This window comes from Cavia porcellus, unplaced genomic scaffold, assembly GCF_034190915.1.
Source record: "Cavia porcellus strain 051 isolate PalLab524CR breed Dunkin Hartley unplaced genomic scaffold, mCavPor4.1 scaffold_32, whole genome shotgun sequence".
Taxonomy (NCBI): domain Eukaryota; kingdom Metazoa; phylum Chordata; class Mammalia; order Rodentia; family Caviidae; genus Cavia; species Cavia porcellus.
In genome coordinates this window covers 45,389,098-45,415,801 of record NW_026947515.1, presented here as the reverse complement: position 1 = coordinate 45,415,801, position 26,704 = coordinate 45,389,098, and the positions used below count along the sequence as shown (strand labels likewise).

At 44.1% G+C, this 26,704-nt stretch overlaps 1 protein-coding gene across 9 annotated transcripts in view; it reads left to right on the top strand.

Annotated features, from left to right (window-relative positions):
- The first annotated feature begins 450 nt into the window (after positions 1-450).
- Specc1 (sperm antigen with calponin homology and coiled-coil domains 1) overlaps positions 451-26,704 on the top strand; it is a 315,008-nt gene continuing 288,754 nt past the window's right edge. For 6 of the 9 annotated variants that reach the window (XM_063242467.1, XM_005002069.4, XM_063242468.1 and 3 more), the window contains exon 1: positions 453-575. The gene's annotated coding sequence lies outside the window, so the exon portion shown is untranslated. Of the gene's footprint in view, positions 576-1,157; positions 1,177-1,474; positions 1,720-26,704 lie in introns of those variants that run through there. The other 3 variants (XM_063242466.1, XM_063242464.1, XM_063242463.1) reach the window with 3 other exon arrangements.

Sequence of the window (26,704 nt, the reverse complement as noted above, 5' to 3'; positions counted from 1 at the left end):
TGGTCCCAATACCACACATTACGTTTTTTAAATGTTGGGGATTTAATCCAGGGCCTCTACACTGAGCTACATATATATATGTATATATATGGAATATATATGGGGATGTAAAATAGGGTCTGACGAAGTCATTAAGTTTTCCAAATTTGAGAGTCTCCCTCTTCATCTTCCCGAAGTGCTGAAATTACATAAGTATCCTACCGGTTGCACACTTTACACTGGTCTGGAATGCCAAGTAGGGCGGTCCAGACCTCCCAGTGAAACCCTCCTACGTCAGTTATCCAGGAGTGGAGGATGAGTGCTTGAGGGGACAGAGGAAACTGTGAGAAAGCACTGACCACCAGCTGCAGCCAGACCATCCGCCCGGCAAAGACACGGCGATTACTAGACTACAACTCCCAGGGAGCCTCGCGCCAGCACGCGCGCGCCCCCTGCAGGCGGTAGGCGGAAAGGCGCCCGTGGGACCGCTGGACCTTTCGTCAGCATCCGTGAGCGCGGAACCGCGGTGGCTGCGGGCAGAGGGCTGCGAGCTGCTGCAGCGTCGGCGGGAACGGAGCGGGAGCCGAGCCCGGCGGGTGAGTGGGAGCAGCATGGGCGCCAGCTTCTCTGTGCCTCAGCCGCGTCGTCTTCTGGGTCGGCGTGAGAGCGCGGGAGTCCGGGCGCAGGGACGCAGGACGCCCCCCTGGGGAGACGCGCTGCGGCCGCCGCAGCTGTGGCCGCGCTGCCCCGCACGCAGCAGGTCTGCCCCCGGCGCTAGAGACGTCCTGCCCTGTCTCGCCCAGCCTGGGAGCAGGGGCGTCTGTGCTGCAGGTGGCACCCGCAGGGGGCCGCCCCTCCTCTCTGGGGCCCCCTGGGGTGGCGCAGGAGCCCGAGACCCAGGGCCAGGTGGCTGCCGGCGCGGCCGGGGGTCAGTCTCAGCCCCCGCGCGGTGGGGAAGGTGTGCGGGCGCTCTGCCCGGCTTATGGAGCCCGGGAGCCTCCCGCGCCCTCCCTGGTGCCGCCTGCCGGGTGCTGTGCCGAGTCAGGGACCTGCAAGCCCTTGGCCGCAGTCGCGCCCTGGGGTGACCGCGCAGGGCCGGTCAGCGCGCGAGCCACAGCTGGCCCACCTGTGAGCCCCGGGGGACCGTGGGGTGTTCACGGCTGTCCCGGTGACCCGGAGCCTGTCCCGAGCGCGACGGTAACAGCCTCCTTTCCCAAAAGCCTTTAAGACAAAATTAGTTGTATGTGCTTATGCATTTTTTCTTTAAAGCAAGTTTGACTCTGAATATCTTATTTTTATTTTGTGGGACCTCCATTTGCCAGCACGCAAGTTTATATAATAAACAGTATACGCTTCGGGGAGGAAAAAAAATTCTCATGAAGGTGCTCTTCCTTGCCCTCTATCGGATGAATTATGTTGGACTGGTTGCTTATCCATTGCTAACTGTGGCGGCTGGAGGCGAGAGATAAAAGTATTTTTGAGTAGAGTCACAGCGCAGCCCTTCAGAATGAGTTTTGGTTTTAGAAGATTTGTTTATCCACTTTCAAACAGTGTGTCGTTTCAGCGTTTAAGGTTGGGGCACGAATTTGTCAATCCCAATAATTTACAGAGACTAGCTTTGCATGATTAGCTCTGAGAACGAGCACATTTCCTTTGGTAGAGCTGAAGCTGAGCCTCTTCCATGCTAAACTCTGAAGCTGTTTAATGGTAGTTTTCGGTGGATTTGCTTGGCTGTACCAGGTAGGTAATGTTATTATTTGTTAGTAACAACTTAGGTCTCTTTCTCATGTTTTTCTTATTTCTTGTCGTCCATTGGTCACCTTCACGTTTGTTGACTTTTAAGTTAAATAGGACATCTTTGTCTCGGGCTTGGTTTTAGGGGAATGTTCCCCTACTGTGGTAGCTTAGTCTGTCACTTTAAGTGAATTTTATTTGTGCCTAATTACTAAGAGTTTGAAAGTGTTAATTTTTCCAAATGCTTTTGTATAGCATACATTCATATGACCATGTCGGTTTCCTTGTTAGAACTGTTCCATATGTGATTATGGTACTAGATTTTTTCTCTATAATCCTGGGACACTTTAAAATATGCTTTTGGTTAGTTTGATAGATTCAGCATGCCATCTGATTACTTAGTTTTGGTATCCATATTTATAAATGAGATTGGTATATAGTTTTCTTCCCCATTTTTGTGAGTTCCTAAGTAGGATTATGCTCTTCTTGCTGATTAAACTGGGAAACCTCATCATTTTCTGTGTTCTGGAACAGAATAATAATCTGTTTCTTGAAGTTTGGCAGAATCTGGCTGCAGACTGCTGGTGTTTTGTTTTGTTTCTGTTTTGCAGTGCTGAGGATTGAATCCAGGGCATAACCCAGGCTAGACAAACACCCTACCACTGATGTGCACCCCAGAACTGCTGTTTTTTACAAAGTTGATAGCAGTGTTTAACTATCGTTTAGTTTTTTTCCACAATCATTGATTTTTTTTCAGGTTTTCTATTTCTTCAAATCAATTTGGTAACTTTCATTGTTTTAGAAAGTCAGAAACATTGTTGAATTTTAACATATGGTAGCACGATGTTTTATATAGTTTGTTATACGAAAATAAACTCATGCATTTGTGATGTTATCGTTCTTAATATTAATGTCTTTTATCCCTTTTTTCTTTTATTGGTCAAGCTTGCTTGATTGCTTTTTATTAATCCTTTTGAAGAACCAGCTTTGGGTTTTATTGGTTATTCTTCTACACCAATAATTTCTGTTGTTAATATTTGCCTTTCTGCTTAATTTAAACGTATTTTGCTCAAGTGCTAGCCTTCTGAATTGAAAACTTAAATCACTTATTCAATCAATTGGTCCTCTTCCCAAACAAGGCAAGGGCTCCTAATTGATTCTGTTCATTCCCATTTAACTTTAACTGTTATTTTTACTTTAATCTTTTGAATTAAACATTGCAGTTGTTATTATTTCCTAGGTCAGTGTTTATCAGGTTTATCTACCTGCTTACTATTTCCTTTCCTCTCTATTCCTTTGTACATCATTTTTATTGCTACCTATATTCCATTGTGTGTATATCCATAATGTAGATGTTAATTTTGCTTTGATTGGCTTTGGGGTTGTGTGCTGTTTTGGATTGTCATGAGTAATGCTGCTATGAATCATCCAGTATTTGTTATTTATTAAATGAATGTATGCATTTCTATTGATATATCCAGGAGTGGAATGCTTGCTCATAAAACACACTGCCAGTTTTCTTCTCTCTCTGTCTGTCAGTCTGTCTATGTCCATCCCTCCCTTCTAGCAGTTGCACCCAAGCCCTCACACAGGCTAGGCGAGTGCCCTACCACTGAGGTACATCCCAATACTGTGAATTTTCAGCAGTGTTTGCCTCAGTTTATTTTCTCCAAAAGTATACGGCTACTCCATGTGCTTGCTCGTGCTGGTATTTTTTATTTTTCCATTTTTGTCTCTGGTAGATGTCACGTTGTGGTTTAAATCTGAATTTCCTTGATGAAAGTGAAATTGAGCTCCTTTGATGCCTTTAATTTTTGTACATATCTATAAATATTCTTCTTTTGCTGTTTAAGTATAATCTGTTTGGGCTGGCAGTGTAGCCCAGTGGCACAGAGCCTGCCTGGCAAGCACGAGGTCCTGAGTTCAATTCCCGGTACTATCTGTATATATTCATTCCTTTTGAGTTAAACAAGAAAAAAGACCTTAACATGATTTTGATCCTGCCCCATGTTAAAAGCATATGAAATTTAGGGGGTCTGTACATTATACAAACCAGTTACTTAGATAAATTGTAAGTTTTATTATTTGTTCATCACTGATACTTTTTATCTCATTTATTTTGCTTGACTATGTCCTTGTTTCATTTTGTCCTTAGAGATTTAAACTTCCTGAGTAATTTTCTTTCTTTCTTTTTTTTTGTACTGGGGATTGAACTCAAGATCTTGAGTTTGCCAAGCAGGCACTTATGGTGCTGAGCTAAACCCCTGGCCCATCTTTTCTTTTCTTTTTTAATTGTGAATCAAACTTGGGACCTCACACTTGCCAGGCAGTTGCTATGCCATTGAGCTAAATCCTGGCCTGAGTAATTTTCTGAATGGTAAACTTTTCAGATCCTTTTATGTTTAAAAACATTTGGCTATCCTATGTAAATATTGCTGGCTGGGTATAAGATTCTAAGTTAAAAGTCTGAATTTTATTTTTTATTTACTTTTAGGTTTTTTTTTTTTTTTTACTTTTGGTTTTTTAAGACAGTATGTTGCTACTGTGTATAGTTCAGGCTGGCCTAGAACTTACTATATATCCTAGGCTGGCCTTAAACTTGTGGAGATCCTCCTGTCTCAGCCTCCTAAGTGCTGGAATTATAATAGTATACCACAATGTCTGCTAAAACTCTAAATTTTAAAGATAATGCTTCATTACTTGCTGGCTAATATAGTTAATAAGTCTATGAAATCTAATTCCCATTCCTGTTGTAAGTTAGCTGATATATTTTCTTTGATATTTTGTAATTTTCTGTTCTCCTTGGGGTGTAAAATAGCACCATCATGTGTCCAGGGAGTATGTATATCTTTTCTGTTTTTCCTGCTCAGCAATTGATGGTTCCTTTCCTTCTGAAGATTAGTACATCTTTTTGGCAGTAGGAAAGTTTCTAGTACTTCTTTGCCTATATTCTCTCCATGTTCTGTTTCTGGAGTTAACTCTTAAAATTTTTTGATTTATCTTTCGTGTTTCTTGACATTTTTTTCTTTTTGGATTTTTGAGCCAGAGTCTCACTAATAGTACAGACCAGCCTTGAACTCGCTTATGTAGCCCAGACTGGCCTTGAATTCATGGTAATCCTCCTGCTTCGGCCTCCCAATTGCTGGGATTACAGGCGTGTATCAACACACATGGCTTTTAAACCTTTTCTTTTCAAATGTTCTGTCCTTTCCTCTTTATGGATCACATTCTAGGATGTTCCTTGCGTTGACTTTCTAGTTCACCAATTGAATGTTTAGTTTTTCCCAGGCAGTCCTTCAGCTCATTTATTGAGTATTTTTAATGTTAATTCTCATATTTAAAATTTGTTAGGTCTCCACTTTTTAACATTTAACTTTTTTTTTCTTTTTTGAGATGGGGTCTTGCTATGCAGTTCAGGCTGGCCTTGAGCTCACTTTGTAGCCCAGGCTCGTCTTGAACTCACAATGATCCTCCCAACTCAGCCTCCCGAGTGCTGGGATTACAGGCGTGAGCCACCAGGCCCGGCTTAACATTTAACTTTTTTTTTTTTTTTATCGGTACCGGGGATCGAACTCAAGACCACCTGCTTGCAAGGCAGGTGCTTATGCCAGTGAGCTAAATCCCCAGCCAACCTTTAACTTTTGAATCCTAAATCATCAGTGTTCAGCTGGGTGAGGTGAGCCTGTTATCCCATTACTCCTGCATGACTGAGGCCCGAGGATCACAAATTCGAGCCCAGTGACAGTGACTCAGTGATGTTCCTGTATAAATTTTTTAAAACAATTGGGGATGTCGATCAGTTTGAAGGCCCCGAGTTTAACTCAGTACTGGGAAAAAAGATACCCAGTGTTCAATACTGTATTCGCAGAAGGATCCCCTAAACTCCCTGCCCTGTCCACCCAGCCTCTCATACCCCACAAGAAGGTAACCATTGTCCTGAGTTTCTTATGTGTCTTTTCTTTTTTTTTTTGTCTTTTTCATTTTTATCAGTACTGGGGATCGAACTCACAACTGCCTGCTTGCAAGGCAGGTGTTTATGCCGCTGAGCTAAATCCCCAGCCCCTCTTAGGTGTCTTTTCAAAGTCTCTATGCAAATACAAGCAACTATGAATCAAGTTCTTCATTCCTCATTTTTTTTGCACAAATAATAGCCTGATGTTACATCTGCCCGTCATCTTCTCTTTTCGTGTCACAATGTATTTTAGGATAATCACTTATAAACTACTGTTCTTCCTAGACCCAGTGTCCCCCAAGTCTTTCCAAGGCTGTGTAATACTTTCTTCCTTGTGTTCGAGTAACTTGTTTTCTTTGTGTAGGTTCTAATGATTTGGTGTTGCCATTTTGTGATATGGAATAAAAATTTGATGTTTGTTAAATTAAGTGTAACCAGATGTAATCGTACACCCCTATAATCCCAGTACTTGAGAGGCTGAGGCAGGAGGGTTACCATGAGTTCAAGGCCAGCCTGCGCTGCACAGGGAGAGACCTTGTTCCAAAAAACAAAACCAAACCCAAAACAAACCAAACCAAACAGAATACCTCTGCCATTCCATAGAATTTTTAGACATTTAGAAGGCAGACATATGTATTTAGTTCTTCATTTTGGCCCAGTCTCCCATGCAATCTTTTATCCTGAATTTATTATTTTGATTCCTACATGTTGGTCGTGTATGCAGTTTACAATCATCTTGGGGAGTGGGTCAGCGTACAAAATACAACTTTTTAAATTCCTTCCCCTTGCCACCCTCCTTCCTCCTCTTAATCCCCTTTCTCCATTTTCATTCTTGTTATTTTAATCTTATCTCCTGTTTGTGATATGTGATGTTTACACTCATTGAGGTTACTAGGTTCCTGTCCATGGCATAGTTTTGTTCTATTTATTTCCCTTCCCCTCCCTCTCCCCTCTCTCCCATGTCCTCTTGGACCCTTTCCCATTTGCAAGAGATCTGTCCCCTTGTTTCCTTCTGTCCGTCTTTTATTGTGTTCTTCATTTGTACTTTATGTTACTTGAATAGGACATACTCTATGGTATTATTTATGCTTATGTGTTTGATTTATTTCACTCAACAATGTATTTTCTGTGTTCATCCATTTTCCTATAAATGTCTCAATTTTCCTTTTCACAGCTGAGTAGTATTCCATCATGTATGGATACCACAATAAATATATGAGAAACGTTCACTATCCTTGATCATTAGAAACATGAAGATTAAAACAATGCTAAGATTTCTACTTACACCAGAAAGAATGGCAGTCATCAAGAGATAAGAAAAAACAAATGCGCCAGGCATGGTGGTGCACATCTATAATTTCAGCACTTGGGAAGCTGAGGCAGGAGGATTTTTGCTGTGAGTTCAAGGCTAACGTGGGCTTCATAGTAAGTTCAAGGCCAGCCTGTATTACAAGATGAGACCCTGTCTCAAAAAAAAATGACTTAGCTATTCCCCTAGTAACTGTCTTTCCCAAAGAGCTAAAAACATCATACTACAACATATATATATATATATATATATATATATATATATATTCCTACATATATATATACATATATATAAAAGATAGAATAGTTATACTATTTGGGCTGGGGATTTAGCTCAGCAGCCTAAAAGCCTGCCTTGCAAGCACGTAGTCCTGAGTTCAATCCCTGGTACCGACTGAAAAAAAAAAAAGATAGTTATACTGCTGATTTCTCTGAGTTCACTGAAGAGAAAGATTTGTGCTAATACTGTTCAAACAATTGAATGCAGATGTCTTGTGCTCTGAGTTAATACTTTGAGGGTGATAATGCACAAAATACGTACCATTATTGCCCCCTGATTTCTTTTCTTTTTGAAATAAAATAGATTTGAATAAAAGACCATGTCATACTACAGAGAATATGTGTACCAGTGTTTATAGCAGCACAATTAATAATAGCTAAATCCTGGAAGCAGCCTGCATACCCAGCAGCAGACGATTGGATAAAGAAAATGTGATCTGTATCTTGCATTGACTTCTGTGTCAGTAGTCACAAAGACCACCTGCAGATTGGTGCTCACCAGGGGGCTCCTGCCTAGAATTCTTACCATGTAGTAGTGGTGCATAGGGTTTGTATACTTTCATTTTTTACAATAAAAGATCCAAAGTAAAATCAGAAAAGGGAAAGATGTGTGGGGCCACATCCAGAGGAAACCAGGCACCAGTTTCCAAGAAACCTGGCCCCGTGAGGTCACACACGATCTGCCCCCTCCCCAGTGACCAGTGCCAGCACATGTGAAATGCTGCCAACTCGGGAAGCCATGGAGACCTGTGCTCAGGGTTTTTCTCCTGAGATCTGGTCATGTAGACCCCGCTGCCCAGCACATTCCACATTCCAGACTGCAGCGGGAAAGCAGCTGTTCAGCAGAAACCACTGTGTTCATACAAATAGTGTAGGCACAATGCCCCAGTGTTACCGGTTAGAATAGTGGGAACCCTAAGTTTCCAAATGCCAGCCAAGGGTCAGCCTGGCCTTTTAAATAATGGCAGCCTTGGGACTGCTAGGTTAACTCTTTTCTGGAAAAATTCCCTCTGTTTAAAACAAACAAACAAATAAAAACAAAACAAAAGCAGACATTTCCTGGAAATGACTTCTCCTAACCAGGTTATCAAGTGGCTTTTGGCCTCTCTAAAGAGACAGCAATATTTTTGAGTATTGTGATGCAAACTATAGAGGGTGGCATTATAGCTTACTAGTAAAGCCCCTCTCTGAGATGCCTTGGGCTCAGTCCCCGTCACTGCAGAGTGACAAAACAAACACAGGTACAAACTGTGGTTAAAGAACCACTTTTTGGCTTTCAAAGATGCCAGAGTACAGCATATGCTAAGTAGACTTGAAAGCAGAGTGTGGAGGAACCACTCAAACATTCCAAGTTATTTTTTCTCCTTAATTAATCTTTCGTCATTTCACCATCTTTAAACACGTTTATTTACGAGTAAAGAAACTGCATTTTTAACGTCTTTTCCACCGAGCCATTCTCACCTCCCCCCGTCCATGTTAGTCTCTATTCTTCAGACGCTGGCTATAGCGCTGGTCATGTAACGTGTCATGACTTGCTTTCCATCTGTCCGTAGATGAGGTGGCTTTTTGGCTGTACTTGATGCTTATCTGAGTTTGATCTCTCGCTAGATTGAAAATTCTGAGACCTGAGTAGCAAGTCATACTTCGTGACGACTCTGTGCTTCCTTGGCAGAGTGGCACACTTTAAGAGTTGGTGCCTGAAAATATTAATTGAGAGAACAGCTACCAGAGATCAGGAAGCGGTGTCTTCTTCATTCTGTCTTCTCCCTGCTTGACACGTAGCTCATTTTTGTTCCGTGCTGAGAACGGTGGTGTAAAGTGCTAAGCTCTTTATACGGCGCCTGTTGTCTGAGTTCCGTCTGCAGCAGATGGTTTAATTAAATGGTTTAATTTGAAAGACTTTTTGAGGTCGCTGAACCCGAGTGTGGGCTTAGATTGTCAAATCATCTCTTCTGTCTCAATCTTTGGGCTGCATCTAGGTGTAGATCTGTTTCCTCTTCTTTCTGTGTTTTCAGACCGTAGGAGTGGGGAAGGAACAAAATTATCCTCATTCTCAGCATTTTGGTGTCGTACATCTGGGCTAGCTCCTTTTTTTTATTTCCCCCCCAATACAGGGGATGGAACTGAAGGCCTTTGCACTGAGATACATACCCAGTTCTTCTTCTTCTTTTTTTTTTTTTTTTTGTCTTTTTCCTTTTTATCAGTACTGGGGATCGAACTCATGACTGCCTGCTTGCAAGGCAGGCGCTTATGCCGCTGAGCTAATTCCCCAGCCCTGTGCGTATAGTTTTATTTTGTATAAGTGGTGTCATTTTATAGCCTTTGCTCTGTTTCTTAGTGTTATAATTCACCACTATGTCTGTCACTGTCTCTGCCCATCTCTTGTTTCACCGCTCTCCGGGCTTTGTGTCCACTGCATGTTGCCCTTCTTTCCTGTGCGTGGACACCCAGCTTGATTCCCACTCCCAGATCCACACACAATGCTGAGGGAAACTCGCGCAAGTCCCATTGTGGGTTTGTGTGAGAATCTCTCTGGGGCTTGGGCCCAGGAGCAGGGTCACCTGCTCACAGTGTGCCTGTACAGGGTCCTCCCTATCAGTGGGTTCTGCATTCAAGAATTTAGCCACTTGCAGGCGGAAAATAGCTTTTTAAAAACTGCATCTGCGCTGAACATGGACAGGCTTTTGTTCTTATCCTTCCCGAAGCAGTACAGTGCTTAAGTATTTATATAACATTTACATTGCGTTAGAAATTAAAATCTAAAGAAGATTGAAGGTACATGAGAGGATATGCATGGGTTATATGCAAATAACAAGCTGTATTGTGTAACTGTCTTGAGCATTTGTAGACTTGGTGTCTAAGAGGAGCCCTGGACCAATCCCCTGTGGATCCTGAGGGACCCTGTGCTTCGTGTAAGCAGCACTGCCGCCTTGTCCTCCAGAGTGGCTGGCCACCCTCATTCTCTAGTAGCACCCAAGATTCATTTTCTTCTTCCTTCCCTTATGTCTAAACCGCAAGATTACACACAGTTTGAGTAACTCGTATGTGAAACACTTGGGGTTTGGGAATATTTGTATGTACTTAAATATCTCAGGGAGGGGGCCCAAGCCTAAATACAAGATTAACTTATGTTATATATATATAATATATAAATATATTATAAATTATATGTAATTAATATAAATTTTATATATATTATAAATTTAGTTTTATTCTATATATAGTTTAGTACAGTTTTAGTATATACTATATATAGAGATTAATATGGAATATATATATACTATATACTGTATATATATAGAGAGAGAGAAAGAGAGAGAGACTAAAACTAAGTCTGTAAAATTTTTTAGTGCACTTGTGTTTTGACCTGTCGCTTGAGATCACATGTAGAATTTTCCACTTATGATGTTCTGTCAGTACTCAAGAAATTTGAACTTTGGAACATTCTGAATCCTGGGATTTTTGGTTTAGGGATGCTGTCATAGTTTATGTCTGTGGCCCCCAGGCCTCATGAGTTTGCATTGTGCATTTGTGATTGGTTCATTGTCTAGTGCTTGGATTGATGGTGTCAGTGCTCCACCCACAAAGGGGTGAAGCCAGGATGTGATGTAATGGCAGGAAGAAGGCGTGTCTTGCTCATGGCTGGTTCCTGCTTGCTGTTTGCAGCTGCCATGAACTGTGGCCCAGCCATGCCCGCCTGCCTTGGAGCCAACTGAGTGTGGACTGAAACCTCCATAAATTATAAGAGATAAACCTTTCCTTTCCCAACTTGGGCTCCAGGTATTTTGTCTCAGCAGTGAGTAAAAAGTAACTTAAGACAGATGCTCAAGCTGTGCGCCATTCTGTATAATTAAGGACCTAGTATTTTCCAGGCATGACGATTATGATGAGAAATAGACAAATCCTGACTTAATTGACAAATTCTGTCCGTTAAGCTTAGTGTTTGAAAGAGAGGTAAGTGAGCAGGCGGTTACCAAAGATGATGGCAGGCCAGGCCAGGAGCATGCCCAGAGATGGGCAGTGGCGACCGGGATCAGGGCATGTCAAGGCTTTCTAGAAGAAAGTGACATCTAAGCACAGGTTCAGGAGGAGTTGGACAAGAGAAGGCAAGGACCTCCACTGCAAACCCACAAGGCAGGAGTTTAGCTCAGTATAGCTGGAAAATGAAAATAAAGGAAGGGAGAGTTGGGAGAGATTGTACTAGAAGTGGTAGCAGCCAAGTGAGGAACAAACGGATGGCAAGAAATAAATGGGATAAAACCTCACACACTGAATCATGAACGCTTAAATAATCAAAGATGGTGACAACTCCCCGTGCTATTAAACTGTGTCGGGACAAAAGTAACCATGAACAAGTGTCTCGATTTTATGAGGTTAACATAGTCCTCATGAGAAAACAGTGGAAAGCTGGGTGTGGTGGCTCACACCTGTAATCCCAGCACTCAGGAGGCTGAGGCAGGAGGATCTCTGTGAGTTAGAGGCCAGCCTGGGCTGCAGAATGAGTTCAAGCCCTGAACTGCTTGCTAAGTTAATTTATGGTAGGTATGTAAACATCCTAAAAAAATAGCAAAGTGAGTTTAGTGAATATTATAAGGAATGAACTTTGACCACGTAGATTTTACTCTAGGGATTCTAGGATGTTCTTGCTTTAGAACATATGCTAGCTTAAGACATTATACAGATAAACATAGAGCTATATAATTACCTTTGGAGAATCTGGAAAACTGCCTCATCCCTTGTCAGCCGACTCTGGCCAAGTGTGACTAGTAAAAAACACTGGTGAGATACTAGGAGGAAAGGAGAAGCCAGGGTGTTTATTTCCTGTTTTCTGCTGTCGATGTTCCCCCTGGGGCTGGTCCTGGCTGCGCTGAGGGCTGTCTAGGACCTTCTCTTTCCTTTATCTCCAGTATTAGAGTTGGTGGACAATCACACTGTGGCTAATCTCTGGACACATCTTCCATCCTGTTCAGCTTTTTAACCCTTTCCCGAATTCTGTAATTAGTTGCCGTATTAAATTTTCTTTACTAAACCATTGCTGTTGAATGTTCTCTCCTTTATTGGATGCTGCCTGTTCTGTGTGCTCACAAATCTTACAGGAAAAATAGACATTAAAATGACTATAATTCTTGTCCACTCAGTTCTCATCTTCTTTTGAAAGCAGACTCTGGGCATGGGAATTAGCCAGGATGAGCCAGTGACCTACAGTGAGTCCATCTAAATGTGGGAAAACACATTCAGAGTGAAGACCAGGTAAAGACAGAAGGAGACGATGGCTGTCTACAGGCTGAGGAGGGAAGCCTGGATCAGACTCATCCCTCTCTCTCCTCCAAATGGGCCAGTTGTTATTACGCTTTCTCCTTATGTCGATGTCCGCTCCCGGCCGGCAGGAAGGACACACGACAAAGTCTGGCAGTGGACAACCTTTTCTTTTTATTTTCCTTCTCCGTACAGCCTGCCCTGGGATCGCTCCCAGCCGAAGCCTCCTTTGGTCCGCTCCCCGCGGCTCCTTTTGGGCTTCTACTTCCGGGCTTCTTCTTCCCCCCCAGGGGTGGCACCAGTATATATACGGATACAGTGTCCAATCATGTTAAAGTAAGCAAGGCAAGCTGATTGGCTAACATCATCAGTTGCCAGGCAGACTATATTGTTGAGCGGGTTGCTTACGCGGTAAGCAGGAAACTAACGTGCTCGATGGGAGGGGTAATCTACCTCAGGCTTTACTCTTTACTACAGGCCTCACGTCCGCCAAGTAAGGCGACCGGGCTCGGGGCTGCGGCTCCCAACATCTCCCCCTTTTTTATTTTTTATGAATGTGCGCATCGTAGCCCTTCCTGGACTGGGTGCAGAGGCTTATGCCCTATGTGTAGGCCCACCGTAGGTCCTTGGCTTAGACCCTGGTCGGCCGTCCCATGGTCTGCCAAGGCCCTGAGGCCCTCGTCCTTTTTCTAGGGCCAGGCACAAACTGGACGGAACCTGGATGCACACAAGCTTGCACTCATTTTCTCTCCGTAAAGAAATCCCCTCGGAGAGAAATTTAGACCTGGGCAGCATCTAACAGTCCAGCGGCTTACGTGCAGGATGGGGTAGGGCCTGGCTTAGGTTGAGTCGCACCGGGGGAGTACGCTCTTACCCGTCATTGACTCTCCTACCCAGCTATGTCATAATTTTTTAGAGGAGGAGTGTGGGAAGCTCACCACCCCTAGACTCGGTCGTAGGCTAGGCAAGCGAGCCATGCATATGCCTGAGGATCTTCTTGTCCATTTCGGGCTACCGCTATCTCTATTCATCTTGTTGGTTGGTCTGTGATGGATCTCCGGTAGGGCAGGTCTGATCTTCAGTCGAGGGCTTTGTCGCCCGTGTCAGTCTCTCCGGTACCCACAGTGGTTCTCGTCCTGATTCCTGTGGGAAAACACAAACCGCGCCTCGGTTCCAGCTGATTACCGGATCCGGGCCCATCCATTGTCCTGTCAGGACATCTTTCCACTTCACCCACCCTTTATGGTTGGGGGAAGGGTTGCAGTGCTCCACGGCTGGGGAGCAATTATCATTATTTAAATTTAAAAAATTGTGTGTGAATAGTGCCATGGATAATCGTGCCTTTGGGGCCAGGCCTTGGCCTACTCCCCCTTTTTGTTTTTGTAAAATTTCTTTGAGGCTTCTATGAGCCCTCTCAATGATTCCTTGACCTTGGGGATTGTATGGGATACCATGTTTTAAATGAACCTCCATCATTTTGCAGAACTCATTGAAGGCTTTGCCTATATAGGCTGGTCCATTATCAGTTTTTAATATTTTTGGTTTGCCCCATGCGGCCCAAGCCGCCAGGCAATGATTGATCACATTAGACACTTTTTCACCTGTTTCTGCTGTTGTGAATATGACGTGAGAACAGGTGTCTGTGGAAACATGAACATATTTAAGAGTCCCAAACTCCTGTATATGTGTGATGTCCATCTGCCAAACATCACCAGGGATCAAACCTCGAGGGTTTACTCCCATCGGTATGGCAGGTTTGTATGTGGCACAGGAGTCACATAGTCGCACGATATCTCGTGCATCTGCTCTGGAAACATGGAAATGGTTTGCTAGTGTCCTGGCATTGACATGAAACTTATCATGGAAGGCACGGGCTCGTTCAATTGGTGTTAGTAAGGTAAAAATCCATAACGGGCGAGTGGCAGTATCAGCAGCCGCATTCCCCTGTGCCATGGGCCCCGGCAGGGATGTATGTGCTCTTATGTGGGTGGTGAAGACCTTATGGTGTCTGTTCTGAAGCAATGTCTGGATAGACAGGAACAGCCCAGCCACTGTGGAAGTGGATCTAATTAAACCGGCAGTCTCAAGCACTTGCATAGCATTGACCACATACCTAGAATCGGAGACAATATTAATGGCTTCTGAGAACCGTTCAAGAATCATTTTAACGATCTGCAGTTCTACCACCTGAGGCTGATCAGGTTCAAATTGTATGGTAACCGGGGGCTTGCCTAGGATCACATAGGCGCCTATCCCCGTCTTGGAGCCATCTGTGTATATTGTAGTTGCTGGGACTAATGGCTCAGAGGCAGTAACCTTTGGAAAAATTATAGGGTGCTGAGTGACAAATGACAAGATAGGGTCTTTAGGGTATTGATTGTTTATATCCCCATGGAAAACACATCTCAGAATGGCCCACGTATCTATGCAGGCAGCCAGGGTCTTGATCTGGCTGGCGGTATAGGGTACTCGGATGGCTTGTGGTCCTGAGCCAAAATGTTGGACAGCTCTATCATGCGCTTCAAGGGCCAATGAAGCGACTGCCTCCGGGTAATGCTCTATGACTTTTGCAGGTGAGACCTTAGGGTGTATCCACAGTAATGGTCCTTTCTGCCAAATCACCGCTGTGGGCTGTAGACTAGTCTGTAGCAAACAGACATCAAAGGGTCGCCCTGGTTCAATTCTGTGTAAGGTAGCCCCACCTAAGGCTTTTTCCACTCTCTGTAAGGCAGCTCTTGCCTCAGGAGTGAGCCTCCTGTGGGAGGCTATATCTGGGTCTCCCTTTAGAAGGTCGAACAGGGGTTTGAGATCTGAATTTGGTATATGTAAATATGGCCTAATCCAATTAATGTCTCCCAATAGTTTTTGCATGTCATTTAGGGTCCTAACGCCATCCGTCCTAATGGTGACCTTCTGTGGAGAGACTAGCATAGGGGAGATTTTCGCGCCTAAGTAGGTCACCATTTCTCCTCCCTGAATCTTGTCGGGGGCAACATGCAGATTAGCTTGTCTCAGGGCCTCGACCAACTGGCCGAGCATATTATTTAGCATGTCTGGGTCCCTGCCGCTGAGTAAAAGGTCGTCCATGTAATGTATACATCTTATCTTGGGAAAGGATTTCCGTAGGGGGGCCAGTAGGGAATCAAGGTAAATCTGACACATAGTGGGACTGTTGGCCATACCTTGGGGCAGCGTTATCCACTCGTATCTGAGATCAGGGCTTTCTTGGTTAATGGTGGGTAAAGTAAAGGCGAACCTATGAGTGTCCTCTGGATGCAGGGGGATTGAGAAGAAACAGTCTCTAAGATCTATAACATAAACTGGCCAGGACTTAGGGATGGCTGAGAGAGCTGGCAGTCCCCTCTGGACCGCCCCCAGGGACTGCATCTGCGCGTTGACCGCCCTTAGATCATGGAGCAGCCTCCACTTGCCAGACTTTTTCTTAATTATAAAAATGGGGGTGTTCCATGGGGAGGTTGACGGCTTAATGTGTCCTAATCTAAGCTGTGTACTGACTATTTTTGACAAGGCTAATAGCTTCTCCTTAGGCAGGGGCCACTGAGGTACCCAAACCGGATCATTTGACCTCCAGGTGATTTTGATCGAAGTGGGTAGGAGAGCTTCTTCAGCGGCCCCTAAGAAAAACCCAGCCCTTGCCTACCTTTTTTGTTCTCTACTGGTATTGGGGATGTCCGACCCTGTAGGGCATTGCCCAAGCCTTTGCCGGGGGTATATCCCTGGTTCCTGAGTATATCCTTAGCCTGAGGGGAGCAGTTTGACGTAAGCGTGACATCCATCTGAGTGAGGATGTCCCTTCCCCATAGAGACACTGGCAACTGCAACACAAATGGTTGGAAATGGCCCTGATGACCCTCCTCATCACACCAGAGCAGGGTTGAAGCACTAACCTGAGGAGCTGACACCATCCCCAGGCCCTGCAGCGTGTTATCTGCAGTGTTGGTGGGCCAGTTGGAGGGCCAATCCTTTCTAGAGATAATGGAACGGTCAGCTCCTGTATCTAGGAGCCCTGTTATATTCTTGCCATTGACCTTAAGTGAGAGCATGGGCCTTTTATCAAGTATTATATGGAGTCCCTCGAAGACTTCCCCTGAGGAACCGAAACCTTGACTTTCTCTAATTTTCTGCTTTGAGGGGAATCTCTTGTGGAGACTGGGGAGCAGCAAGAGCTGCGCTATCTTGTCTCCTTTATTGATTACCATAGTACCCACAAGAGATTGAACCATAATTTTAATGTGTCCTGTGTAGTCTGAGTCTATGACCCCCGGGACTACTATGAGACCCCGAAGGGCCGTGGAGGATCTCCCGATCACCAGACCCACGGAATTTTCGGGTAACGGTCCCTTAAAGGTGGTTTCAACCACTTGAACACCCATATCAGGCACTAATATAAGTCTGGAGGCGACACTGAGGTCCACACCTGCTGACCCAGGGGTGGCCCTTGTTGAAGGCTGCCATCCTGAGCCGTCCTGTCTCTGGGGCGGGGGCCCGCCTGTGAAGGGGGCCCCCTCTGGCCGTTTTTTGGCCCTCTAGCATCTCGTCCACAAATACGGTTGCCCTGAGCATCAAAGACCGACCTACACTCCTCAGCTTTGTGTGATCCCCTCTTGCATCGCCCACAAACATATGGTTCTTCATTCCTAGGGCGAGGCCTAGCATCTGCATTGTTTGGGCAATGACATTTAATGTGTCCTGGCTCCCCGCAGGCAAAACACCCTTTAGCCTTACATTCCCCTTCTAACCCGCGAGGTCCCCTCTGCTGTACAGCCGCGGCCAGGAGAGCAGCCACTCCCGAGTTGGAGAGCGGCCCCCCTATCTCTCTGCATATCCTAATCCAGGCGTTGAGGTCCTTGTTCTTATGAGGAGCTATCGCTGCCTTGCACTCCTTTGTACATTGCTCAAAAATCAGCTGCCTTACCAGCGGTCGAGCCACTCCCGGATCAGAAAATATCTTATCGGCAGCATCTTGCATTCGGGCCACAAAGTCAACAAATGGCTCTGTGGTACCCTGAATTATTTTTGAAAGACACAAGGAGGCTGTTCCGGCACCACTTACCTGCTTCCAGGCGCGGAGCCCTATGGCATTGATTTGTTCATAGACAGCGCCGGGGAACTGAGTCTGATCATCAGCGTGCCGACCTTCTCCCATAAGCATTTCCTTGTTCCACCCCCGGTTTCCCCGACTGGCGTTTCTCTCAGCCTGCTCTGCAGAGAACTCTGCGTACCAGGCTCACCAATCCAGGTAACTACCCGAGGGCAGACACGCCTTTGCCAGCTGAATCCAGTCCGCGGGGGTGAGGGGCCCAGAAGACAGGTTCTCCAGCATGGCAATGGTGTAAGGCGCAGTCGGCCCAAAGGTTGTAACTGCATTTTTAAGTTCTCTAATCTGCTTTATCTCAAAAGGCTCCCATGCATTACGTCCCTGGCCCATAGCTACTTGTACAGGAAATGTCCCGTAGGGGCCACTATCTATCCCAGGTGGTGGATGTACCTCATGAGACAAACGTCCCCCCTGCCAAAGCCGCCTGTAAAAATACCGACCCGCCGGCGGCGGAGCATAAGACGGCGGCCATGATTGGGCGGAAAATGGGGGCCCGTGCATCACTTCCTGTTCTGGCGAAGGGGAAGGGAGCTCCCGGGCGGCTGCCTCGTGGCGAGGGATCGCTTCCGGGAACAGCCCCCAAGGTGGGGCGGAAGGCTTCGCCTCCCTCTCGTGCCGGGGAGCGCTCAGGAGCTCTCTACTCCTCCGCAGACCAAGTTGAGCGGAGCGCAATTCACGGCGCAACGCTGGGAAAGAACCCTGCGACTCCTTATCGAGCGACTTAGGCTCCTGACAGCTGGTCTCTTTGGCCTCCTTGCCATTCAACTTTCCCTCGTCCTCGGAGTCAGACGACTCCGAGGCTAGAGCCCCATCCTTCTCCTTAGCATCTTTGTTCCCCTTGACGGGCCCCTCTCGGGAGCTCCCTGACTGGGCCTGCTCAAATACCTTGCGTACTTTTGTAAGCTCTTGAGAGCTTTCTCCACAACCACCCTCGCTCTTAGTGTTGCTACCTAGCATGTTTCCCATCTTTTAATATGTTACTCACCGCGTAAGGCCCAAGGAATCCGCCACTTACACGTGAGCCTGAGGGGAGTCTAAAAGCCCTGTAGGTGCGCGCCATCCAGAGCCCAGGCTTATCCCCAACTCACCTGTCTCGCAGCTCTGTACTGGAGCGTTGTCCGCTGTCACGTCTCGGGGGTGATCAGTCCCCGTGCGGGCCTCCAAATGTCGATGTCCGCTCCCGGCCGGCAGGAAGGACACACGACAAAGTCTGGCAGTGGACAACCTTTTCTTTTTATTTTCCTTCTCCGTACAGCCTGCCCTGGGATCGCTCCCAGCCGAAGCCTCCTTTGGTCCGCTCCCCGCGGCTCCTTTTGGGCTTCTACTTCCGGGCTTCTTCTTCCCCCCCAGGGGTGGCACCAGTATATATACGGATACAGTGTCCAATCATGTTAAAGTAAGCAAGGCAAGCTGATTGGCTAACATCATCAGTTGCCAGGCAGACTATATTGTTGAGCGGGTTGCTTACGCGGTAAGCAGGAAACTAACGTGCTCGATGGGAGGGGTAATCTACCTCAGGCTTTACTCTTTACTACAGGCCTCACGTCCGCCAAGTAAGGCGACCGGGCTAGGGGCTGCGACTCCCAACATCCTTACAGAACTGTCTCAGCTACCCTGTCAGTGGTACTTTTAACCCTAGTAAACTAATACACTTCTGTACTTGCAGACCTAAACAACCACTAGTCTTTCTGTTCCTGTAGATTTCCTTATCCTTGATGTTTCACAAGTGAAATCATAGAACGTGGTCATTCGTGACTGGCTTCATTTACTTAGCTGAGTGTTTTCAAGATTCATCCATGTAGCAGCCTGTAGTAGTATGCCATTGCTTTTATAGACGTATAATATTCTAATATGTGAATATAGCACGTTTACCTGTTCATTATTGGCATTTGATTGTTACCGACTTTTGCTAATAATGCAGATATAAACATGTACAAATTTCTGTGTATTTTTATTGGGTACCTATTGCTAGGTTCTGCTGGCCTGGGGTTTAGCTACATCCTCCCAACTTGCTACCAGACCCAGAGAGACAAGTTACCTCTCCAAGAATAACTTCTACATTGTCCTTCTCATTCCAGAGATAAACCTCCCGCTCCCTTTTTGCACACGCGCTGAGCCATCTCCAATCCATCCACCCAAGCCTCACCTCCAGCCCCCAGTAAATCTTTCTGTCTCCTGTTTACACAGGCACATGCTCCTTCAAACAGCGGTTAACATGTCACTTTGCCCACCTCCCAAACTCCTCCCCCAGCCAGAACTGATAAAAGTAGCTCCACTTCTTTGTTCTCCTTTGCACGCCCTGCCCCTGAAGCTCTCCCGTGCCCGCATTAAAGGCCTCCTCCTTTGTCTCTTTTTTTAATCTCATTTTCTCTGTGCTGCTTCAGGTTGAGTGCCCAAAATACTCAATCACCTATTATGGACTAGAATTCCTGGGTCGTGTGGCTGCTCTGTGTTTAACCACTTGAGGACTTGCCGCACCATTTTCTGTGTGGTTGTGTCATTTTACATTTCTGTTAGCAGAGAATGATGATTCAGATTATCTCTGTGGTGGTTAATGTTTGCTATTATCTGACCTTTCTGGCCATCCTAGTGAATACGTGTTATATTTCAGATCTAAAATGTCTCTCAAAAGTCTTGTGTGCTTTGAAAGGTAATTAAAGCATGGGGCATTAGTCCACTGATGGATTCATAGCTAGCTTACTGTTAGGAGGCGGAGCCTGGTTAGAACGGGGTCACTAGGAGTGACCTGGAAAGGCGAATCCTTTTCCTGGCTCTTCACCTGCCGTGGCATGAGCACCTTTCCTCTGCCATGCCCTTCTCCTTGTCATGTCTGCCTTGGAGCTGACCAATCGTGGACTGACCCTCTGAAAGCCATGAGCCAAAATAAAGCTCTCTACTTTGAGTTTCTGGTGTTATGTCCTAGGGGTGGGGCTATGTAAGAGCCTCATGAAGTGCTGTCTCACTGTGGTTTTGATTTATCTGTCCACTGATGTTCAGCATATTCTCATGATGACTAATGTTGTTCAGCATAGTCTCATGTCCTTTTTTTTGGCCACTTGTATATCTTGTCTAGAGAAATGTATATTCATGTCCTTTGCACAGTTTTTAGCTGTTTTTTTTTCTTCAGTTGTAGGAGTTCTTTAATAGTATGGATATTAAACTTATCAGATCCATAATTCAAAAATGTTTTATCTCAAACATTGGTTGTTTTTTTACTTTCTTGTTGATGTCCTTTTGAAGCAAAAGTTTCTTTTCTTTTTTTGAGATAGGGTCTCACTATGCAGTTCAGGCTGTCTTTGAACTCACTTTGTAGACCAGGCTGTTCTCAAACTTTCAATAATCCTCCTGCCTGAGTCTCCTGAGTGCTGGAATTAGAGGCATGCACCACTATGCCAGGCTCCACAAGTTTATTTTAAATAGTACAATTTATCCATTTTTACTTTTGCTACTTATGCTTTTTGTGTCATGGATAAGAATATTTTATGCCTTATCCAAGGCCTGTATGATTTATTCCTATGTTTTCTAAGAACTTCATAGCTTTCACCCTTATATTTAAATCTTTGATGCATTTTAAATTTTGCATATGTTGTAAGGAAAGAATTTACCTTAATTATTTCACATGCAACTATTGGTTGCCCAGACCCATATATTAAAAGGAATACTTTAGGGGCTGGGGATTTAGCTCAGTGGCATAAGCTCCTGCCTTGCAAGCAGACAGTCGTGAGTTCGATCCCCGGTATGGATAAAAAGGAAAAAGACAAATAAATAAATAAATAAATAATAAAAGGAATACTTTCCCCGCTGAATGGTCTTCATGGGTGTTTCTAAAGCCAGCTACTGCCAGGTGCTGCCTGCCTGTAATCCTAGAAGTTGGAAGGCTTGAAGCAGGAGGGTTGGCGTAAGTTCAAGGCCGGCCTGAGCTACACAGTGAGTTCAGGGCCAGTCTGAACTACAAAGTAAGACCCCACTTCCAAATGAAAGTAAAAATGAAAACACAAACAAAAACAAATCAGTTACCCTAGATGTTTGGGCTTATTTCTGTATCTCAGTTCTATTCCATCCGTCTCCGTGTCTGTTTGGCCAGTACCACGTTGTTGTGATTACCATTGCTGTGTAGCAAGTTTTGAGAAATGGGAAATGTGAGTCATCCTACTTTGTTTTCCAGATTGTTGGCTCTGGGCTGGGGATTTAGCTCAGTGGCATAAGCACCTGCCAAGCAAATACAAGGTCATGAGTTTGATCCCTGGTACCAAAAAAAAAAAAAAAAAAAAAGATTGTTGGCTCTTCAAGACTCTTTGCTCATTGTCTTACAATTCTGTATGAGTTTTAGAACCATTTTGTTAATTTCTACACTGGAATCAGTTGGGATTTTGAAAATAATTATGCTGAAAATATAGATCAGTTTGGAGAATGTTGTCATCTTAACATTGAGTCTTCTGATTCATGAACATGGGTGTTTTCCATTTGTTTAAATCTTCTCTGATTTAACAATGTTTTGTAAATTACATTACATTACATTACATTACATTAAATTCTTTGGATAAATTTACTCCAAGTATGTTTATACTTTTTGACGCTGTCATAATTTCATTTTTAGGTTGTACATTGCAGGTAGGTAGAAATACAATCAATTCTGTATATTTGATTGTATTTTGCAACCTTGAACCTGCCCAAGGTCCTAAATATGAGACCATGTCAGCTGTGAATAGACGCAGTTTTGTTTCTTCATTTCTAATCTAGATGCGTTTTCCTTTCTTTTGTTGCTTAGTTATCTCTATTAGAGACCTTGGTACAATGTTGAACAGGCAGAGTGGCTATCTTGGTCTTGTGTCTGATCTTAGAGGGAAATCATGCTGTCTTTCTCCATTAAGTATGATATTAGATGCAGGGTTTATTTATTTATTTATTTTTCCAGAACTAAGACTTGAACTCGGGATCTTGTGCTTGCCAGGCAGGCACCATACCACTGAGCTATACCCTTGACCCCATAGATGTAGGGTTTTAGTATTTTGGTTTTATCAGGTAGAAAAAATTCCTTTGTACCCTTAGTTTTCTGGGCAAAAAAATTTAATCCTAAAAGCTGCTTGAGTTTTTCCAAGTGTTTTTTTTTTTTCTTTTCTTTCGTTCTTCCTTGCAACAAGTCCTCCCTCAATTGCCCAGACTTGGCTCGATTTTGTAATTCTTTTACCTGAGCCCCCCAAATTCTAGGATTACAGGCATGTACTCTGCCTGGCTTGCAATATTTTTTTTATGTCAATTGAGATGATTGTGTTATTCTGTTTATTGATATTATTAATATATTTTCAGATGTTAAGCCTTTTAACTCAATCTTGCATAAATCCCACAAGTTCAGGGTGAATAATTTTTTAATACATTGTGGGAACTGGTTTGCTCCTATTTTATAGAGGCTTCCCATGCCCATATTTAGAAGAGTAGTGTTCTTCTCTGTGGGATATCTGTCTGTTTTCTGAACTGATAGAGTGCTTGTTTCATGAATAAATGGGGAAGTGTTTTATCTGCATTTTTGGGGGACAGTTTGTGAAGAAATGCATTTATTTATTTATTTATTTTGTCCTTTTGAGACAGGGTCTTGCTATGCAGTTCAGGCTGGCCTTGAGCTCACTTTGTAACCTAGGCTGGTCTTCAACTCACAATGATCCTCCAGCCTCAGCCTCCCGAGTGCTGGGGTTACAGGCGTGACCCACCACGCCCGGGTTATACTCTTATTTAAATATTTGATAGAATTGATCAATGAACTCTGGGCCCGATTACTAGTTAAGTATTTTCACTTGTTACAGCTATATTCAGAATGTCTATTTCTTTTTGTTTTGTTTTGTTTTTTTGTTATCGGTACCAGGGTTCGAACACATGACTGCCAGCTTGCAAGGCAGGCGCTTATGCCGCTGAGCTAAATCCCCAGCCCTCCAGAATGTCTATTTCTTCTTGAGGGAGTTTTGTCTTGATTTCCCTTTGATTCCTGAAGAATATTTTCACTGGACCTGGGATTCTGGGTTGATAGAACTTTCAGCACTTGAAAAGTATTGTACTGTTTCTTTCTGGTCTCCATAGTACTGTGGAGAAATTTGGTATTATCTTAATTATTTTTGTCTCTGTAGGTAATGTGTTTTTCTTACTGCTTATAAGATAGTTTGTCTTTTAATCTTTTCAGAAGTGTAATTCTGGTGTATCTGGTGTGAATTTCTTTGAGCATTCAGTTTGGGATTCAGCATTTGTAATCCATAGGGTTGTGCTTTTTGCCAAATTTGGGTAGGTTTCAGGGGGTTTTGGTTTTTGGTTCCTTTTAGCACTTTTGCAACTCTGCTCTCTTTATCTCCAAATACCCTGGACTCTGAAATTAAGTGATCTACGGGCCCTGGTAGTGCAGGCCTGTAATCTCAGCCCTCCAGAGGCTAAGGCAAGGAGGATCACTGTGAGTTCAGGGCTGGCCTAAACCGAACATCAAGACTCTGTCTCAAACAAACCAACAGAGCATTTATTGTAATTGCATTCTTTGAGGCTTTCTTTTATCAATCTCATTATTGTTCATATTGGGTAATTTCTCTTGTTTTATTTTCAAGTTGACAGATGTTTTGATTCCTTCTCCTCCCTCCCCCTTGTGTTAAACCCTCTCATTGGATTTGGTTACTGCATCTCTTCAGTTCTAAATTCTAAATTATATAATATATATTGTTTAACTTCTTTGCTGAGACCTTTTTCCCTTTGTTTCAAATTCATTAGTAATTATTTAATTATGTAATTGAGGCATTTTTATGATGGCTGCCTTAAAATCCTGGTCAAGTAACTCTAACATCTGTGCTCTCTTCGTGTTGATATCTACTGACCTCATTCAGTTTAAGATTCACTTGTTAGGATGCGCGTTCTCACTTGAAACTTGGTCATTTTCAGTATTTTGTTAGGAGACTGTAGTTCTTGTTTAAACCTGTTTTTACTGGCTTGCCTTTTCTCTTCTCTTCTTTTTTGGCAGTACTGGGCAGTGAAGCATGGCTTTCACATTAAGCTACATTTTCATTTTTATTTTGAGAAAGGGTTTTACTAAGTCACTAAATTGTCCAGGGTGGGCTTGACTTTATGATCCTTTTGCCTCAGACTTCCAGAATGCTAGGATTATAGGTGTGGGCTCTGTGCCTGGGGTAAACTGGCTTTTTTTTTCCTTTTTTTTTTTCTTTCATTTTGAAGGTAGTAAAATACAGCAGAACAAGATAGAACAAAGCCAATTGAGACAATGCAGTGAAATTGGTACAGAATGTCACAGCAGGTTACTGGGATAACAGTAATGGGTACCATAGTACATCTTGTTATATTCACAATAGTTGTTCTTTCAATCAGGTATAGCAAAATCAAACCAGAATCAAACTTGTCAAAACAGAATATTGAATAGAGCAAAACCATTAATCAGAATAAAGCAAAACAATGATAACAATATTTGCCTTCAGAGAGACAGTAGAAGGAAATCCCTCATATTTGCTATATTGCACATAGTCAACCTCCCAAGAGATGCTCAGACCTCTGGCTCCCATTTGCTAGTGGGGGTGGTGGTGATGTTTGATTCTCAGCCCACAGGATCTCAGGAGACACTGGCTGGTTCTCTCCCTGGGGTGACCACCGCTTGCCAGGGAGGCAAGCAGGTTGCTTTCTTTCCCAGCACCCTAAGTTCCAACATGGCAGGATCGTGGGAGACGCTGGGTGGTCCTGTCTCTGGGGCTGGCTCGAGTCATGGCTGCTTACCAGGGAGGCGAGCAGGTTGCTTTTTTTCCCTGGGCTGGCTTTTTTGAACACACATCTTTCTAACACACTATTAGAAATTTGTAAAGGAGAGATAGCTTCTTGATACTTACAGGAGGGATAACTACTAGGCTTTCACTTTGCTTCAGTTTTGTTTGTTTTTTGAGACAGGGTCTCACTATGTAAGCACACTGGCCTCAAAATCAGGGTGATCCTCCTGCCTTAGCCTCCTGAGTGCTGGGATTACAGGTGTGCACCACCAAGCCGGCTCTGCTTCTGTTGATACCCAGTATCAGTGCCAGTGGAGATGGATGATCTGGTTCTCAGCTAGGCACCCCCATCCCTCTTTGTGCTAAGGGTGTTGCTCCCCACAGTGCCCTCATTCCACCCTGGAGGAAGAAAGGAGGGGTGGCTGCATTACTTCTGGGAGCAAGTAACTTCACTGACTAGGTCACCTCTGATACTAGCCAGCATGGAGGGGAAGGGGTGCCCTCATCCTAGTAGGTGGGAGTGTGCTATGATTTGAATGTTCCCACCAAAACTCAAGTAATTTAATATGTTTTGTGAAGTATTAAGAGGTGGAACAAGATGGGACAGTTAAGAGATGACTGGATCACAAAAACTCTGCTCACAGTAATGGGTTATCACTAAAGAGGATAAAACCAAGGAAATAAAACAGAAAAAAACCCATCAAAATAAACCAGTATAAGTGATACAGTCCTTCAAAACCTTACACAATCAACAATAGTTACCATAATGCCTTTTGTTGTCTTCGAAATGGCTGCAGATACCTTGAGACATAATAAAAATAGAGCAGAACAAGATAGAATAGAAACAATAAAAACAGAACAATGAATGCAATAAAGGACTTCAAAACAAGCCAATAGTAAATCCAAAATGGCTACCATGATATGTCTTGCTGTCTTTTAAATAGCTGCTCCTGCCGTCAGATTTAACATAATCAAACAAAATAGAAGAGAATAAAACCCAACCCAACAAAACAATGAAAATGATACGGTGGTTCTGTCCCCCACAGTCTGTGAATGGCACTGACTCACAGAGAGAGGTGGGGTCTGGCTGTCCCCACTAAAGTCGCTTTGTTATAAAAACATGCTCTCTAGCTCTGTGTCATTATGGGATGACCTTCACCTTGTCAGGATTCAGCTGAAAGGCTGTCACCAGGAGCTAGCTATGCATATGCCAGAGCCTTGCTCTTGGACTTTCAGAACTATGATATATATATATGGTTTTTTTAGTACAGGAATCGAACTCAGGAACTTGTGTTTGCTGAGTGGGTGCTTATACCACTGAGATATATCCCCAGCCCTAGAACT